The 18,500-nt window shown below is 35.6% G+C and overlaps 1 long non-coding RNA gene across 1 annotated transcript; it reads left to right on the forward strand.

The window, feature by feature from the left end:
• Positions 1-606: 606 nt before the first annotated feature.
• Positions 607-5,931, forward strand: LOC110799986 (uncharacterized). The gene is made up of 3 exons (XR_008920878.1): positions 607-918; positions 1,978-2,049; positions 2,186-5,931. It is a non-coding gene; the product is annotated as an uncharacterized lncRNA (long non-coding RNA).
• Positions 5,932-18,500: the final 12,569 nt, after the last annotated feature.

Here is an 18,500-nt window from a genome sequence, read left to right on the forward strand (position 1 = left end):
TTTAAGTATTTTGGTGGCAAAAACTTTGAATTTGGTTCTTATACAATTGTGCGTGTGCATACACGCTATTTTCCCACACAATTTTTTCAAACAGTCGGAGTCAATGGACGAAATGTTGATTGTTGATCGGAATGTTTGCTAAAGGTCTTGTTTTTAATGCAAATTTATAATTCAAGGTACTTTTTGACAAAAACCAACCAATAAGGTACTATTTCACAAATCATCAACCCTTGTAAAAACAACAACTACAAATTTGGAACAGTAAAATGATTTCCCACCCCTCAATTCCTTCTTTGAAAAAATCAGAAACACTTGGCTTACGTGCTTGTTTAACAAAATCTACTATGGATTGTGGTGAAGGTCTGCCAGCTTTTTGGAGTGCTCAGACTACTGATCAATGTATTCAGGTAGGCTTATTAATGTCTTTTTTTTAAGGTCTCAGTCTCAGAAAGAACTTTATGAGAAGCACCATAGTACCGCAGAGGGACACATCAGGATATGGCTTGGGATTCGACAAATTTTGAACTCAACTGATAGCTTGCTATTGAGGACCAGGGTCCCGTCTACTGTCTAGGGAGTTGAAAACTGGAATTCACACGGTACTTATTCCTTTCATCTCTTTGCAGTTTGCACCTCTTCCCCCTTTCTCTTAGTTGTCAAATTCTTGTTTCCTCATACCTTAGTTTTTTTTTTCTCATTCAAAACCGAAGATAATTTCATTTCTCATAACACTAGCAGTATGAAAAACTAGGCATTTTCAGTACAACTTCTATTTTTTTGGGTGTAATTTTGGTGAATCTCACCTCCTCTCTTTTATCAGTTTCCCCCAATAGCAAAACACCTCTCCTCTCAATTCAGCTCTCAAGTACGAAACTCATCAAAAGAATTTCAACCTGGGAAACCCCTCAATCCTCCAAGGTGATTCCTCTCTCTCTTCTCTAATCAGGGTTTATCTTCCAATTCTTAGTTTAATTATTACTTTTTTTACCTTGTGATTTTTAGGGTTGATTCACTAAGTTTGATGAAACTGTTATCGAATTTTGTTTTTAGACGATAATCAGTTGGTACTAGGGTTTTTGTGATTGTTGATTGATTGGCCTTTTCTTTTTATTGCTTGAATTGATTGATAAAGTGATGTTTTTTTCTTATTCTTCTCTTCTATTAGATTGATTTTTGAAATGAGGATTTTTTTGATTATGTATTTGCATTTGTAGTTGTTAGTAATAGGGTTTTTGTGGTTGTTGATTGGCTGGCCTTTTTTTGAATCGTATTGCTCGAATTTATTGATATAGTGATGCTTCTTTCTTTCTTTCTCTTCTTCTATTCGATTGAATTTTTGAAATTGAGGATTTTTTTAATTATGTAACTTTATTTGCATTTTTAGTTGAGCCAAAGTTAAAATTGAAAGAGGATTTTAAGATTCGGAGTAAAGAATGCGAGAGAAGACCAGTGGAAACTGAAGATTATTACTGTAAATTGTCAGATTCTAGCTGTTTATGGTCATTACTATCCTATCATGTCAGGATTTATGTGTTTGATTACTGTTGTATAAATGACTCCTTTATCGATCACTGGAATTCATGCTGTTTAGTCGATAATGCCATTTTGTTTATCTTGTTTGTCGAGGATAGTCATCTTGTTGAGAATTCATAAGCTAGCAAGTTCTTTGATGGGTTGGGCGTTTGTTTGTACGCATTAAATTTTCCGTTTTAGTTGGGTATTGGATCATGAAGGGAGGGTTGGTATTCTGATCCCAGTTATAGACAAACATTTCCACTACACCATTTGGAATATAACGCTAGGAATATACCATTTGATAACACAAAATTTGACAGTTCTACCAGACCTATCCGAAGTGCTACAGAAATCACGAGATTGAGTTATTTTTGTTATCCAAAGCTGCTGTTTCTATGTGTTTAGACTTGGGGTTTCTTGGCTTAGAGTTGAATTTGATGATTTTGATGCAATTAATTGTAGCTATGAAGTTGGTTTTAGCTGAAAAGTGGAATTACTTGATGGATTTCTGAGGAGATCTTTGAAGCAGACTTGGTGGTTCTCTCTCTCTCTCTCTCTCTCTCTCTCTCTCTCTCTCTCTCTCTCTCTCTCTCTCTCTCTCTCTCTCTCTCTCTCTCTCTGTTTTTTTTTGAGTTTTATGGTGGTAACTGTGATTTGAAAAGCATTGCAGCTGTAGGGTTCGGCGTATCGATGTTAGGATGTTATATACTAGCATTGAGATGCAGCTGAGAACAAAGGTTGTGTATGCTCTTGTTGTGGATAGACGGAGGATCCTCTGAACTCGGTTTTCTCTGTGTTGGGAATGATTTTGTGTTTTAGGTCTTTGTTGGGCATTGTATTGGGTATTAGCAAAATGTCATTCTTTAGAACAATCATTTTATTAGAACTTCAAACAATCTTTAATACGGAGTATGGAAACTGTTCATCCTCTGGGAGTTGGGAGGTGGTTTCAATGAGCCTTATGATCACAAGAACTTGTAAATATGGAAAACCACTCACGGGTCCATCCTTTGATATTATTAAATTGGTACTTTGGTAGCGAGATAAATAGCATATGTATCAAGGGAGTATCTCATTATTGGACATGCATATTGAAGGCGACAAAGCATTTTTCAAACAATATGTAGGACAACCCCGTTCGTCCTTTATGGAATGAGTGTTTAGTAAACTTAATCTATCATTTTCAAGGTAGGTGTAAAATATGGGTTGAGATCATATCTGTCTTTTTCATTTCTCGTCCTCTACTGATTTTGACACATCTTAGTTTTTAAAGTATTGAAAACTTCAAAGTGTTCAAACTATTGGTGAATGCTAATCATGTGGAAGAATAAGAAATGTTAGGATATGAGATAGATGGTCTTCACGGGCAAAATATCAGGGAGGTACCAAATTAACTAGCGGGGGAGTGTAAATTTGGATAAAGTTTGAGTACTAAGACGAGGTTGCCAGTCGTAGAATTGGTTTGTTTATTTCCTGCTGTCCTTACCATTTGCTTAGTACTTAGAAAGTGTAGTTTTGTTGTCTCTGTTGAGTTTTGAGGCAGAAGCTGAATTTCTGACACAATTTTTTTTTTCTTTCTATTCTGTTGCTCTCCCATCCCTCCTGTAGCTGGCAGCCTGGTATCATATTGTTTATCTGTTTTCTTACTTTAACTTTGAGCATCTATTACCATTTGGAATTGCTGAGAAATTATTTTTTTTGGAATTAGTCTAGCATTATACTGTTTGATAGATATAATGTTTAAATACCATTGGCCTGGTTAAATGTGTATTGTTGAAGAGACCGCAGGGGCATATGTTGCAAAACTCCATATCAAGAAACATAATGGTACTGTTTCAAAATGAGAAAATAGAATGGGTATTTAAACCCTTTTTCTGGTTAACAAAGAAATGAATTTATACTCCGTACTTGCTAATTCTTATGACTTGTAAAGGTGTTTTTGGTTATGACCCCTAGGGCCTACACCCATTCGATCTCCTCTCCTATTCCACATTTCCACCACCATCAACACCCCCCCTATGGCGTCTCTCCTCAAGCTGCCCAGGCCACCACCTTTTTCTGTGCTCTCTTGATATGATACTTTCTGTCTTTGTCATTTTCTTATAACCACTGCTAGGTTTGCCTGAATCCTAGTAATGACATTGCCAAAGTCTTTTTATCATCAGTGGTGGGTTTTCTGTTCTATACTTGAATGTCAAGTGCTAGTGATTAGGGTGGTGGTGTTACTGGTTGTTTTTCTCCCTTTCTGTTCTGATTTCTGACACTTGTGATGAGCTTCTGAAGATGATTTCTTTTAGATCTACCAGCAGGTGCATTAGATTGTCTTTGCAGTCAAGTATGTCCATGGGGAGATAGGTTATATGTTTTAGATTATATGACAGTAGTTTTGGTTGCATGGGCTGATAGCTGTGACTGGAAGAGATGTTAAGGTGAGCTCTGGAAAGAAGCAGGGAGGGCAGTGGACTCTATTGTTTTAGAAATAGGGCTTTATGTTTTGTGTGACCCAAAAGAAAATAGAATATGTTTTATGCCATTAGCACTTTTCAGTAGAATAAGGTTAAGAAACTTGTGCACCTTTCAGTAGAAAAAGGTTTAAGGAACAAATTCTCAGGTGTGGTTCACCTAGAGGTAGGTGTACCCAAGGTTTTCTTTTGCTCATTTGATCTTTTTTAGTTCATTTGAAACTCTTCAAATCAGAAAAAAGTTGGCAAATCAGCAGAATGTACCCTTGGATACACAGTGTAGGTTTTCCATTTTTTCCCACATATCACTCTATGGCGTGTTCTTTTGCTTTGCCCTTTGATGTCAGAAAGCATGTACCCCTTTCGTATACTTTTTCCTTTCTTTACTTGGAACTTCAAATCCCGCGAACTAATGGAGAATTGTAAATTTGTAATCCATGTTACTTAGCGTAAAACATTCCGTCTTTTCTAGTGTGATTATTCACGCAGAGGAGGTTATTGCTTCTCCCTTTTGCATATTTTCATATACGTTTTCCTTTCCTTTCTTAGAACTTTGAAGCCAGTGAAGTGTGAACTAGTAGTGGAGATTGATAATCCATGTGACTTTACCTTAAACATTCCTTGTTTATCCCGTGTGATTATTCACATGGATATAATATAGCTTATACTTATTAGTACTGGAATCTGTATAACCTATAGTAAACTCTTCACTCTGCTAGTTGTTAGTTAAGTATCTGTATGACCCTATTGCCTCTTTATCAGAGAATTTCATATTGTTGGATTCATGTTGTCATTGTCTTTTAAAGGTTTGCTGGCTCTATGTTTGTGGTTCTATGAATGAAAAGCCGATTTACCGGTTGATAGAAAGATGGTTGTCATATGTGAAATAATGCTGCTGAACTATTTCTTTCAACTACCCCCTTGTTGACCTAATGTTAACTTAATATGCATGCTAACTTATTCTGAATGGAATTTACTCATTTAGTGATGTGTGGGTACAATTACTATTATTTCAGGCTTGTGCTGAACCTTCACCCAGGGTTTTATTGTTGATAGAAGAAGGTCTTCCCGATGCTGTTGCCATAAGATGCCTTGCTCATGTACCATTTAACCTTCACCCCAAGTTAGAGGTTGTAAGCCGTACATGGAGAGATGCCGTGAGCCTTTTAAGGCCAGGGAAGAGGTAGGCTCAACCGAGGAGTTTTTATGTGTATGTGCTTTTGATCCAGATAATCTATGGCAGCTTTATGATCCCCTCCACGACATTTGGATTACACTCCCCGTTTTCCCGTCAAAGATCAGGCATCTTGCTCACTTTGGGGTGGTCTCCACCGGTGGGAAGCTATACTATACGTCCTTGGTGGCGGTCTCCACCAGGACGGGAGCTTCGCAACCAATAAAGTATGGTCTTGACCCATGGTCTTATTTATAAACAGGAAGCTGATAAAAGAAAGGTGGTTGTTTCAGCATCAGAGGTAAGAAAGAGAATTGGGTCTGCATTGATTGATGTGGGAGGTGAGATATATCATATATGTGGTTGGAGGTGTGATTGGTCCGGACCGGTCAAACCGGGATATTAAGCCGACTTCTGATGTTGATGTTCTGACAGTAGGAAGTGAGAGACTGAACTGGCGCAGGGTCGCTCCTATATCCAGGTGCCGTGGAACCATACTTGAGGTGTACACAGTTGAGAATTTAGGGTTCTTTGTAAGAATCTTTATGTTTTGTTGTAAGAATGGTGCCTTTATTTGAGATTTGGTGCCTCTGAATTGTGTTGTAACTGGTTTCTTTTCGCTTGATCTTGAATTGCACGTTTATAGGCAATAGATCACTGTGGAATGTAAACTTGTAAAGTTTCCTTTAGAAGAATTATTCTTTGAGCAATTGAAGGACTACAATTTGTTTTTAAGATGTTGGAATTAAGTTTGAGGATCATTTTCTTTTTTAAGCATCACTTTATTGGATTATTTCTCTGAGGACCTGGTCCATAATAATATGGACAATGATTTACTCTAGCATCCCTTTAACCCTTTTGCATGCATAGTTACCTTTATTGTTTACATAGTGATTAAAATAAATTAAATACCAAATTTCTTAGACATGTTTTACCATATTTTAAATCAAAGTAACCATATGTTTTTAAAATAGACACGTGACCTAAAATCACAATATTTACGCACAACATGTATTAACGATACCAAATTATGATTATTTTCATAATAATTAATAAACACGTCAAAAAAATTAGAATAAAGTTGTTTTTTTTAGGCATGGTCAATAATAAATTTAGTGGACCAAGACCATTTAAGAATTAGTGCACTTTATTAGTGTTATGCTTTGTTCTTATTGCTTATTAGATTATATCCGAAAAATCAGACAAGACCAGAAACCAAATTAGTCGATAGCTATATAAAGTAATGAATTTGAAAGTAATAGCTTTGTCATTATAGTTTAAAGGTAATTATTGTGTATCATCTACATAGACAACCATGATAGTTATATCAGAAGAATCTTGTTTGATGAAAAGAGAATAGGGGTGTCAATTCTAAAATCCGACCCAGTGAACCCGATGGGTTTGTCCGACCGTTTAGAACCCGAACCGTTTAGAACCCACGAGTTAAAATCCGAAATCCGATCCGATCCGATTATATTTAATCCGAATCCGACCCAACCCGTTAGTATTGATCCGATTAAGATCCGAATCCGTTAACAGACCGATCCGTGACAATCCAGATCCATTTAATCCGATCCGAAGCGATCCGAAACCCGTTTATGATCCGATCCGTTTCAATCCGAATCCGTTCCAACCCGAGGAATATCCGTTTTTAATCTGTGACCCGTTTAATCCGACCCGTTTCAACCCGTGACCCGTTTAATCCGATCCGTTTTTAATTCGATCCGTTTTTAATCCGTGACCTGTTTAATCCGAACTACTTCCAACCCATCGATATAATAATATATTCAATAACTTATATTACTAATCTTAAATTCTTATTACTTTTAAAAGTTAGTTATTATTTTCGTCCCCTAATTAAGTCATCGATATGATAATATATAGTTTGGAACCGAACTGACCCAAATTCCAACCCGCTACCAAATAACCCGATCCGATAATTACCCGAACCAATATAAAACTAAATCCAATGTAACCAGGCTAAATTAGTTTCAATCCAACCCGTTTTAGTCTGTTACCGATTAATCCGATCCGATATGAATCCGATCCGAAATGAATCCGATCCGATATGAATTCGACCCGAAATGAATCCGATCCGATATGAATCCGACCGACATGAACCCGAACCCGTTATAGTCCGACTAAACCCGTTAACAATCCGTCGTATTCCAATCCAATCCGATCCGACCCAAACCGACTACAATCCGACCCGTTTACAACCCGATCCGATATGAATCCGTGAATAAAAAATCCGACCCGATCCGGTCCGTTAAGTTTTCAATCCGATCCGATCCGATCCGACCCGTTAGCCAAATTAATCCGTTCCATTCCGATCCGTTTCAACCCGAATCCGATGAGTCCGACCCAAACCCGATCCGTTGATCCGATTTGACACCCCTAAAAGAGAATAATCATTCTTTGATTGAGAGAAACATTGAGATTTAAGTTCTTCTACAAGTCTGGAAAACCACTGTCTTGAAGCCTGCTTAAGGCCATAAAGAGACTTGGTGAGCTTGCATACATGACCCTTAGGAGCAACAACACCCCCAGGGACTTTCATATAGACTTCTTCATCAAGATTGCCATGAAGAAATGCATTTTTTATTTCCAGTTTCTGCTTGCAGCAAGTGAGATCAAGCATCTGACTGTAGACATTTTAACAACAGGAGAAAAAATTTCATGGAAATCAATGCCATATTTTTTTAGTAAAGCCCTTAGCAATCAGCCTGGCTTTGTATCTGTCTACAAAGCCATCTGCATTCTTCTTTATTCTATAAACTCACTTGCACCTATTGGTTTCTTGCCTTTGGGTAAAAGTACAAAATCCCAAGTGTGATTCTTTTGCAAAGCACTGATTTATTTATCCATGGCTTCTACCCATTTATCATCAGTAACAACCTCTGTATAAGAAGTACGCTCAATATACTCCATGTGTGCAACAATAAGAACCTTGTGATGATGAGGCAAATTCTCATATGCAACTAGATTGCACCGGTTTTTGGTGGATTTGGAGAAAATAAAATCTTTCAAATGAGAGGGAGGTTTGATAGTTCTGGTGGATCTTCTGCAAGGAATAGTATCTATAGGATCAAGTGGTTGTGCAGAAGAATGACCATGGATTGAGGAGAAGTTGTATTGGGAGAGGAAGATATAGACTGCGTGTGAACAGAAGATGGAGGAGAAGTATCATGAGAATCATTAAGGAGAGTTGGTTCTGTGGAATCACTGGAGTGGGAAATAGAACCTGGAGTGAGAGGAGGAATATGAATATCTGAAAATGGAGTAATAAGTGGTAGAAAAAATTTATTGGAGTAGGTAGGTTTAGGTGTGGGTGAGAAATGAAAGGTAAAGTGTTTCTCATGAAACAAAACATCTCTCAAATGACATACTTGTTTGTAACAAGATTTAAGAGCTTGTATGCCTTGAGTTGGATAACCAACAAAGACACAAGGATCTGCCCTTGGATCAAAGTTGAATCTATGAACTTTGATTGTTGTAGTGTAGCATAAACATCCAAATAGGGATGTCAGTAGGACGGGTTTTATGGGAGATCCGCCTTGCATCCGCCCCAAGTAGGCGGGGTTGGAGGGCGATTTGGTGGGTGATGGGGCAGGGATGGGTATAAAATCATACCCGCCATGGGTAATGGAACGGGTGTGGATTTTGTGTTGGACCCGCCCCATCCCCGCCTGCCCTGCCCCGCCCCGCCTCGTAATTAAATATTATGGAGTACCTTTATTAGTTCCAAATATGGATTTCAAAAGTATCATAAACAATAAAAAATAAACATATTTCCCTTTCCTAAACTATTAAATACGGAGTATTACCTTTATTAATTAGTCCAAATAGGGAGTTGAACCAAACTAGAAAACTCCAAATTAAGTCCTAAACTCTCACGTACGCCTAATATAGTAATATTCCCATCACAACACCACTCCTAGTCTCCTACGGAGTATATAAAGAATCAAAAAAAAAGAAGAAAACACCACTCCTATATATATTCCTATGTTCTTCGCAGTTTAAAGTCCCATATTTAAATCTTCCCATCAACTTTATCTAGGTTTTGTCAAATATAATAAACCCTAGATCTCAAAACAAGAAAAAAGCATGGAAGATTACACAATTCATCTTAAAATAATCTCCCAATATCTTCCATTAGAGCTTGAATCAAACATCCTCGTAAGATTACCAATCAAAGACCTTATTCGTTGTGAATGTGTTTGCAAGCGTTGGTGTGATGATATCATAAAAAACCCGTATTTCATCAATTTCCACACTCGGCGTCTTCTCGAAAGTAACAACATTGACTCCATCATCCTTTTTAGTGAAGGCTCATCTCGATTGTGCTTATTAGATTACCATTCATCGGGAGATGTTAAGAAGGTAACTCACTTTCGTAACTTTTCAAATTCTGATAATGTTAAAGTCATTGGTTCTTGTAATGGCTTGCTTTGCTTCCAAGAATTTGTTTTTGATTTATATTATCAACCTCGGAATTACCCAAGAAGGTTTACACTTTACAACCCGGTAACCGGTGCCTCTAACGTTGTAACGCCTTTGGTACCAATTCCAAAACCATATAATACGAGGCAGATTGACATGATTGGGTTCGGTTATGATAGTACCACCGATGATTATAAGATTTTATGCTTCGTACAATCTCATAAAATTTATCCTTGCGAAAAAAAAAAAAGATTCTGATAACTTTTATGTTTATAGCTTGAAGAGTAATTCATGGAAATACATCCAACTTGATTATAATTACATGGTGAAAAGTAGAAATAGAAATCAACGTATGGTTTTCTGTAATAATGCGTTGCATTGGATAGCTAATTACGAGTCAAATTCTACCTCGTCGTTAATAATAGCTAAGTTTGACCTTGGAACCGAAGAATTTAAAGAGGGTGTCATACCCTAATAAATGGAATAATTGTGATGGTTATTATTCGGAGCCATTGATGGTATTAAGGGGTTGTTTGCATTTCATAAACTATTGTCGAACGAAGGATCGGTCTAGTTATAACTTGGAGGTGTGGGTTATGAAGGAGAAACAAACATGGTCTAAATTGTTTGACATCCCTCTTATTCGATTAAAACAAGTCATCAAGAGTCGAGGAAAAGAAATCAGTAGCATCTTTTTATTTCCTTTTTCGGATCATTTTTATGGTTATTCCGAAGATGGACGAGAAATTCTAATGGGTGGAGACGGCAATGGTTTCCTTCGATATGATGTTCAAAGTCAGGATTTAAAGTGGCTCAAAATGTGCAATTTGCCGGATGATTGTACGTCGACTAGTTATGAGGCGATACCATGGGTTGGTTCCTTTGTTGCCCCTTCAAGATCATCTACTTAATATGGAGTAGTATTCTACTAAATCATGTTTAGCTATAATTGAGATTTTGACATTATCAACTCATTAATTCTCATAATTGAGTCTTGTTTTAGATTTTAAAAGGATGATTTGTTTTTGGTTGCGTTGTTGCAAGTTTGTAATGCATTTGATAATTTCTTCAACAAAGTTAGTGTGTAAGAGGAGAATATGACATGTTGAGTTGAAGGTAATCAGAAATCCAAATCGAATAGCCTTTACAATGGCAAAGTCGCATATATTTGACAACTCTATACGTTCAAATATAATTCTACTGATTTTATTTTATGTTTTTTAATCTAATATACATATATAAAGGAGGCATATTTGCTGAAAGATTAGAGCGCCATCTAGGATTACTAATGGTTTCGGCCAATGAAAAATAAGATTTCTAATTTCTTTTTGAATTAAAAAAAAATCAAGTGTCACGTAGATAATTAATTAGGTGCCACGTAGATATTTTAAATAATTAATTATTAATATATACAACTACGTACAAAATAAAACACTCTAATAATTAAAAAATAAATCTAAAATAAAATTCATCCAAAATAAAACACTAATCTAAAAAATAAAATTCATCCAAAATTAAACACTAATCTAAAACAAATTCAATCCAAAACCAAACACAAATCCAATATTCGAGCACCATGTAGAAAATCTAATGGTTTCGGCCAATGAAAAATAAAATTTCAAAATTATTTTTGAATAAAAAAATCAAGTGCCACGTAGATAAATAATTAGGTGACACATATATATTTTTACTAGATTTTAGCCCGTGCGATGCACGGATTCTATTAAATTGTTATGTTTAAATAAAACTCCTATGTATATATACCAATTTTATATACTTCGTATTAGATTAAATTATTTTTTGATTTTGTATTAAATTTCATTTTAGATTTAAAATAAATAAATTATGAGAGTGTTTGTTTTTGGATAAAATTATATATACGTAATATTATTAATTAATTAATTAATTAAAATATCTACGTGGCGCTTAACTATTTATCTACGTGGCACTCGACTTTTTTAATTCAATATTAATTTTGAAATCTTATTTTTCGTTGGCCGAAACCATTAGATTCTCTACATGGCGCTCTAATATTGGATAATATATTTTATTTATTTTATTTTAGATTAGTGTTTGATTTTGAATGAATTTTATTTTAGATTTTTTTTAAAATTTATTATAGTGTTTGATTTCAAATGGAGTTGTATATATTAGTAATTAATTAATTAAAATATCTACGTGGCACCTAATTAATTATCTACATGGCAATCGATTTTTTTAATTCAAAAATAAATTAGAAATCTTATTTTTTATTGGCCGAAACTATTAGTAATCCTAGGTGGCGCTCTAATATTTCAGCAAATATGCCTCCTTTATATATATATATTAGATTAATTAATTACTAATATTACACATTTACACATATACATATTCATCCGAAGTCAAACACTCTAATAATTAAAAAATAAATCTAAAATGAAACTTAATACAAAATCAAAAACTAATCTAATATAATATATAAAATATATTATGTATCAGTTAGTATATATAGGAGTTTTATTTTAACTTATTAATTTAATAGAATCCGTGCATCGCACGGGCTAAAATCTAGTATATATAATTTGTTAATCGTTTTTAAAACTATTGTCACTTGCCATTGTGATCAAGAATTACGCTAATTAATTATTTACTTTATTTTATTTTTAATTATTGCGATCAAGAATTCTAATTAATCATTGAATTCATTTTATTTTTAATTGTTATATTTTAAACTCTTATTAGTTATTACTATGGATAAGTTCAAGAAAAATCTAAAATTTAAATATTCAATGTAGCGACTAGGGCATCACCCGAGTTACATACTATTTTCAAAATTAAAATATTATTTGGATTCCAAGACGAAAGAAGACGAGTCTACGTATGAGATGGGGATATATTTCAGCTAAGATCCCTCAACAAAATTTAGCAATGACAATAACCAGATTTGAGTATTTAACTACACAAGTTATGTTCTTGCCAATAGACCTATGCATAGAGTGATAAAACCAACCCAACATGACATGCATGTGCATCATCATGCATGCCATTAGTTTTGAACTAAAGATGGCTTTGGGCCAGCTAGGACAGGCCGTGGGCCAGACCCGCTCTCCATAGTGTCGGTCGAGGCTGAAAAGTTCAAAACAAGGCCCGGGCTACGGTCTATCGTGTCTAAACCTGATTTTACTTAATTTAGCGTGCTTTGTCGTGTTGTGCCTTGTCGTGCTTTTTACCAAAAAGAAAATGCGACTCAGGCCCGACCCACGACTTTGTGCTCGTGCCGGGTCGGGCAACGGGCCGGCCAACATCTTTAGCTTTGAATAATCTAATAGTTTTGCCCAACTCCTACATGTAAATAGACATAAATAGGACATGTCCAGGCGGGTCTGGCTACGCCCTATGGATCCTAGATCGACCAGTTGCCATCCCTACTCGGAGTGTGGCCAGCACTCTTTTGTTCACAAATCCCACATCAATTTCTGCACTGTCTTTCGCACATAAACATAACAGAAATCAAACCATGCAAGCTAATAGAAAACATGGGAATACCGAATACATTAGAGAGAAATTGTACAAACAGAAAAACACAGCACACATATTAGAGGATTAAAATGTCTCATTATACATGAAACTGAAAAGAGTCTAAAACACTAAAGCTTCTCCTTGCATTATCTCGTTTTTTTCCCCACCTAATACTAATATTAACCAGCTTTCAATGTTTATTATATCAAAATGACTAACTGAAGCCAGATAATCACTACAAGAAATTGTACTATTAACGACGGGAAATCCCGTCGCGAAAGGCCAATAATCGTTGATTAACGACGGGATTTCCTGTCGCAAACCCGTCATAAAAGGGGGCCGTCGTTAATAGAAAATCCCGTCGCAAATTCATCGCAAACCCGTCGTAAAAGACATTTGCGAAGGCTATTCCCGTTATTGTTTGGTTGTTAGCCCCGCCGCAAAGGCTTTTACGACGTGATTTTTAACTCGTCGTAATTAGGTTGTCGTTAAAGATACAAATTCTTGTAGTGAATGTATTTCTCAACTTGCTTCTGTATAAATGTCGAGTAGAGATACAGTAGCCGTTGAGTTCATTGGCAATGAACGACGTAACATTGTCCTTAGTTTCATCAATAAGCAAACAATAATGGTGATACGAGTAGATGGGAGATCTGAAACCAAGATCATTCACTGTCACGTGAAAAAGTAGCTTATGCGACCAATGTAACAATGAAATCAAGAGAGAAATCTTAGGGCCTTGGAAAATAAGCACAAAAATGGCAATCATAGCAAACTAGCAATGCTGTATCTTTAGGGAATTAAAAGCTAAGAGAACTTTCAATTTTTAGTACCCAACTCTGGCTTGTTTTGAGTTAGCACATTAGCAACAATCATGCGTGCTAAATATCTTCCTCCATGTCCCAACTCGATTTACCAAGGTGATGTTTGGTTGACATGAAAAACCATAGAAAGCATGACTTCATAGGAAGTGGAAGATTAGGGTATTGTTTGGTTGACAAGAATATAGGAAGTCACACTTCCTACGAAATGGAGGAAGTTGCTTACCTAGGTTCCCCTACGTAAGTGGAACTTCCCATGTTTAACCAAACAATATCACATACTTCCTAGGAAATGCTTATTCATGATAAGAGCTTCTTCCTAGGAAATTCTACTTCCCACGATCAACCAAACAACCCTGAGTAAAAAAGCTAAAACTTCTACCTCCATGGCATAATTTGAATGAGAATAAAGGGGAGGGATAAGCCAAGATACCAGACTTATGTCATTTCCCAAATTCAATCCTATGCATCTAAAATTACAGTTAATGAGGATAACTTTGTCTCTGTATATACAGATTCATATGTCACAGAGATCAGAGTCCAATAGAACTACAGGAAAACACAAACTTAATGCTATGTTTGGATAGGAAGATTTGGACAGGAAAAGAGGGAAGGGGAAAGTGGGGGATACTTATCCCCCTAGTTGGATAAGGCATAGGGGAAGGGAATGGTCAAGGACACATGCAAATAGGCACTTTTACACTTTTCCCCCTAGTTGGATAAGACATAGGAGTAGGGAATCGGAGGGATCTATTTTTTTTAAAAGAAGTTAGAGTTAAAGTTAACGGAATGGATGAAAAATACTTGTTAAGGGCATTTTGTGTAATTGTTTTAAACGTCGGGGGTATTTGGTGCATTCTGAAAACATTAAAGGTATTTGATGCATTAACGTAAACCTCGGGATCATTTCATGAAAAAATCCGTTTATTTTTTTATAAAAAACCATGAAACTGCATGACCAATTTGCCATATGCCCATCGCCGACACCACCGGGGCCACTGAAAACCAAGAGCATTTTATCAGCGTCATCAAGGTCGAGTCATTCTGTAAAATATTCCTGACGTCAGCACTAGTTAGTCATCAAAGTGAGCCATTGAGGTCATGGAAACGTTAGAGCCTCGCACAAATGAATTCTTATGCGAGTTTCCATCGACTTTATGGGAGGAAAAACCTTTATTTGTTTCTTTGCATTTTTTTTTCAAAGCTTATAATGACGCTCTGTTATCATTGAGATCTTGATCTAATGATTAAAATTGACATAGCAAGTCTCAGATTTGAATTCTCAGGTCTTCATTTATAATTTATATCGCCCTTATCATTTATTTATACGGGAAAAAAGCTAATTCTTTTATGATAATATTTTTCCTAGAAACAATCCTTTTCCCATGGAATTTTCCCTCGAAACACATGTTTTGGTATGCTTCCTTTGCGAGAGTTTTTGTTCCTTGTTTTTCTAATGTCCAATATATTAGATTTGATGGATTACCGTGAAAATAAGTTTCTTCATAGAAACTTTTATGGAATCACAAAAATGATCAAATTTTCAAATGCATTTAGATTAATCAAATGGAAATCACCTTGTGACTACAACAAATAGTTAGATGGTCCATCCGAAAAGGTTGTAAACTCCAGCTATACGTGTCAGTGATGTCCCTCGTCGCAAGATTTGCAACGCAAAATCTACAAAGTGGTTAAAGAAAACCGTTATTTGATTCAATTTATTATACACTACATCCTTTTATCTCATTTTACTTGTAATATTTAACTACTTTTTATGAGAGTTTTTTAGTCAAATAAAATACTCCCTCCGTCCCAAATTAGTTGTTACACTTACTTTTGCACAAAGTTTTAGGTGATAAGTGGTTGTTTGGTTATCAATTATTATTTTATTGAAAAAGTAAACGTGATAGGAGTTAGTGGGTATTTTTTTAATTGAATGAGAGAGGGTATTGGGACAAAAAAAATAGTGAGAAGAGAGAAACAATATAATAATTGTGGGGTAATTCCTAATTTAGAAGTATAACAACTAATCTGGAATAGACGAAAAAGGAAAGTGTAGCAACTAATCTGGGACGGGGGAGTAAGTGAAATGAAAAGGAGGAATCAAGTAAATATTTGTTAGATTTCAATTTATGCTATGGTATAACCTTTTATAAATGAAATTAATTTTACGATATAAAAATAATAATACGAGTTCTTGTCAATTCATTAGGTAGGCGATTCATTAAGATTAGTGAAAGCAAAAGCAAAAGCAAAAGCAAAAGCAAAAGCAAAAGTAATGAGTGAGTGCATCTTACCTTAAAAAAAACCAATGAGTGAGTGCATGTTGGACTTCTTTTTTTATTTCCAACTTGTACGGTATACCACTTACAACTTCATGTGTTTCTAAATAATAGTGGATTTAATTGACTTTTTCGTTCTTAAATAATTGTCGATACAAGGTTGCATATATAACTGTTTTTTTTTATAATATACTTTATTACACGAAAATATTAGCCATTATTACAGCTAGAAAAAAAGTTGAAAATATAACTCTATTCTCGGGAAGGAGGAATTTGAATATTTCTAAGAGAAATTTAGGGGAAAAAAGTATTTTTAAGAGAATTTCAACAGTTACCGACTATTGCAATTGATTTTCAGAGTTGATGTTAGGAGTCCGAATCCTCTACAGCTTTAATAACACTCTATAAGGTAGAGTTGTATCTAAACTTAATGTTAGTTACTCCGTATAAGACAAAGAAAATATCTCATTTCACTCTTCCTAAATTATTGTGTTAATACAAAAGCGATAATTATTTAGAAACGGATATAGTTTTGTTTGGTTAAATGCAAAAGGTCCATCATACACCTATTTGGTGTAACCAACGTTATTTTTTCTATTTGCTAATTTTGTGACACTTTAAATTAAAAATGAATAAAAGATTATCCCAATTGTATTATAAAATAATTAATTTGCACGATATAAATTATGGGTTAAATATTGAAAAATATACGGAGTACTTCATATCAATACGTAATATTATTATTAATGATAATAGTATTTGTTATCCCACTTTTTGGACTAACGACATAACTGTTTTGACGTTTGATCATGTCGTGTCGACCAGGTATTGTCATGTCACATGTTGCGTCGTGTCGGGTGAACAGGCCGGACGTAGCATCAAGCGACGAGGTATAGACGACAAGCGACTAACGACGAGAGACAGGCGACAAGCGACAAGTGACATGAGATAAGAAGAGAAAAGGTTAAAACCCAAAGCCCAAGGCCTAGACTTGAAGCGCCGTCAGGCAAGCGGAACAAGTCAAAGGAGTATCCGAGATCTTGTGGGCCGTTGGAGATTAGCATGGAACGTGGGAATAACGGTAACTAACCGGTTCCTACTTTCTGGGGATCTTCTCAACGAACTATACCGTTGGAGTCAAGCTATATAAGCAACAGGCAGCGGCCCTCGAAGCAGAAGTTAATTCAAGCATTCTAGCAATACAACAACATTATAATCTCTAGCCATTAACAATAAATTATTGTATTCGTTTGCTTATTCGCAAAGCACTCTTATTTACTTAGTTTCTTAGGATTACATAGTAGATTGGTAACCTCATAGCTACCCGTGGTTTTTATCCCTATTCTTGGGTTTTCCGCGTCAACATCTCCTTGTGTCGTCTCTCCTTTTACCACTTTCTGCATTTATTTACTTAGTTAGTGTCGACCCAAGTCAAGTGTCGCCCCTAGACGAAATTTGGCATAAACAGCACCGAAAATTATCAATAATGTTCATACGAACATCTAACCACGAAAACTAAGTGGGAGAAAACATAAAAAACACAGATAATATACTTATTACGTAAGAATTATCACTCATATAAAAACCAACTAGCTTGATGATGTGGCTCGTAACACAAAAGAATTATAACAAGGAACATTCAAATATATCAAAAATTTCATAAACATAACCAACTTATAAATTCATCTTGAATTTCAATCAAATAACCACCATTTCCATAATTCCATTATCTACTTGAGTAATTAAAAGACATAGTTAAACCCAAAATACTGATTATAAGTAACATTTTAGTACTCCCTCTATCTCTTTATGTTGTTCACGTTTTCATGATGATCAATCACGTTTTCGAAGATCTCGAAAATAAGATTTAGGTTGTCCTTCAAAGGAAGATCTTGAAATGGAGACTCTGCCACCCCTACCAGGAGCCTTCATCATCTTCGAAGATTTCTTGGTACGACAGCACAACCTTATTAGTACAACCCCAAACCCGGCAATCAAGAATGGCGTCGCCACCGCTAGCCAGTGAGCCTGGGTTTCCGGCGAGCAGACCTCGTTGAATTTGGCGAGGAGGAAATGAAGTATGTTGATCATTGTAGTCAGGCATTCATTCATTAGGAGGAGGATCATGTTTAACAAGTCCTTTGGTGATTGTATGGAGGAGAGATTCATTTTTTATGTTTTTTTTAAATGAGTTAACTTGTTGATCAAAGGGTTATTTTATACTTAAAAAGTTGTAAGAAAGAAGGGTTGCACTTTTGGTAGACCAAGTTTAGCTACCCACGTCGTATGTATAGAGATTGATTGA

Source organism: Spinacia oleracea, chromosome 5, assembly GCF_020520425.1.
Source record: "Spinacia oleracea cultivar Varoflay chromosome 5, BTI_SOV_V1, whole genome shotgun sequence".
NCBI lineage: Eukaryota > Viridiplantae > Streptophyta > Magnoliopsida > Caryophyllales > Amaranthaceae > Spinacia > Spinacia oleracea.